Below are 2,188 nucleotides of genomic sequence, written 5' to 3' on the forward strand. Positions count from 1 at the left end.
TTTATACATGGGTTGTATATAACAATATATTTATACATGATTTGTATAACAATATGTTTATACCTGGGTTGTATATAACAATATATTTATAGCTGAGTTGTATATAACAATATATTTATACCTGAGTTGTATATTACAATATATTTATACCTGAGTTGTATATAACAATATATTTATACCTGGGTTGTATATTACAATATATTTATACCTGAGTTGTATATAACAATATATTTATACCTGAGTTGTATATTACAATATATTTATACCTGAGTTGTATATAACAATATATTTATACCTGGGTTGTATATTACAATATATTTATACCTGAGTTGTATATTACAATATATTCTACTCGTTCTCCAAATGTCATTGATACACTGTAAACTGATGAATTTCAAGCAGAGAGACAGGCGATACTGTATCAGTTGACAAGTCACACAGAAAAGGTGTTCTTGAACAGTGTTGCATGGGGCAGAAATAGCTACATCAGACTACACCAGGACGTTATAACTGTAGCCTACTGCATTACAATACCTACACAATACCCCATATATCTGATAATTTGTTCTACACATGTACTGTATAAGGATAATGAAACTAAGACTGACACATGTACTGTATAAGGATAATGAAACTGTAAGGCTGACACATGTACTGTATAAGGATACTGAAACTGTGAGGCTGACACATGTACTGTATAAGGATAATGAAACTGTAAGGCTGACATATGTACTGTATAAGGATAATGAAACTAAGGCTGACATATGTACTGTATAAGGATAATGAAACTATAAGGCTGACATATGTACTGTATAAGGATACTGAAACTGTAAGGCTGACATATGTACTGTATAAGGATAATGAAACTGTAAGGCTGACATATGTACTGTATAAGGATAATGAAACTGTAAGACTGACATATGTACTGTATAAGGATAATGAAACTAAGGCTGACATATGTACTGTATAAGGATAATGAAACTGTAAGGCTGACATATGTACTGTATAAGGATAATGAAACTAAGGCTGACATATGTACTGTATAAGGATAATGAAACTGTAAGACTGACATATGTACTGTATAAGGATAATGAAACTGTAAGACTGACATATGTACTGTATAAGGATAATGAAACTGTAAGACTGACACATGTACTGTATAAGGATAATGAAACTGTAAGGCTGACACATGTACTGTATAAGGATAATGAAACTGTAAGGCTGACACATGTACTGTATAAGGATAATGAAACTAAGACTGACATATGTACTGTATAAGGATAATGAAACTGTAAGGCTGACACATGTACTGTATAAGGATAATGAAACTAAGACTGACATATGTAATGTATAAGAATAATGAAACTGTAAGGCTGACACATGTACTGTATAAGGATAATGAAACTAAGACTGACATATGTACTGTATAAGGATAATGAAACTGTGAGGCTGACACATGTACTGTATAAGGATAATGAAACTGTAAGACTGACATATGTACTGTATAAGGATAATGAAACTGTAAGGCTGACACATGTACTGTATAAGGATAATGAAACTAAGACTGACATATGTAATGTATAAGAATAATGAAACTGTAAGGCTGACACATGTACTGTATAAGGATAATGAAACTAAGACTGACATATGTACTGTATAAGGATAATGAAACTAAGACTGACATATGTACTGTATAAGAATAATGAAACTGTAAGGCTGACACATGTACTGTATAAGGATAATGAAACTAAGACTGACATATGTACTGTATAAGGATAATGAAACTGTAAGGCTGACATATGTACTGTATAAGGATAATGAAACTGTAAGGCTGACACATGTACTGTATAAGGATAATGAAACTAAGACTGACATATGTACTGTATAAGAATAATGAAACTGTAAGGCTGACACATGTACTGTATAAGGATAATGAAACTAAGACTGACATATGTACTGTATAAGGATAATGAAACTAAGACTGACATATGTACTGTATAAGGATAATGAAACTGTAAGGCTGACACATGTACTGTATAAGGATAATGAAACTAAGACTGACATATGTACTGTATAAGGATAATGAAACTGTAAGGCTGACATATGTACTGTATAAGGATAATGAAACTAAGACTGACACATGTACTGTATAAGGATAATGAAACTAAGACTGACATATGTACTGTAT

General features: G+C 31.5%; 1 long non-coding RNA gene across 1 annotated transcript in view; it reads right to left on the reverse strand.

Annotated features, from left to right (window-relative positions):
- Positions 1 to 635, reverse strand: part of LOC120028014 — a 1,803-nt gene extending 1,168 nt beyond the window's left edge. Inside the window, exon 1 of the long non-coding RNA XR_005473367.1 lies at positions 1 to 635. This exon is cut by the window's left edge and continues 446 nt beyond it. This is a non-coding gene — a long non-coding RNA (uncharacterized LOC120028014).
- Between the last annotated feature and the right edge of the window lie 1,553 nt (positions 636 to 2,188).

Source organism: Salvelinus namaycush, chromosome 2 (genome assembly GCF_016432855.1).
Source record: "Salvelinus namaycush isolate Seneca chromosome 2, SaNama_1.0, whole genome shotgun sequence".
NCBI lineage: Eukaryota > Metazoa > Chordata > Actinopteri > Salmoniformes > Salmonidae > Salvelinus > Salvelinus namaycush.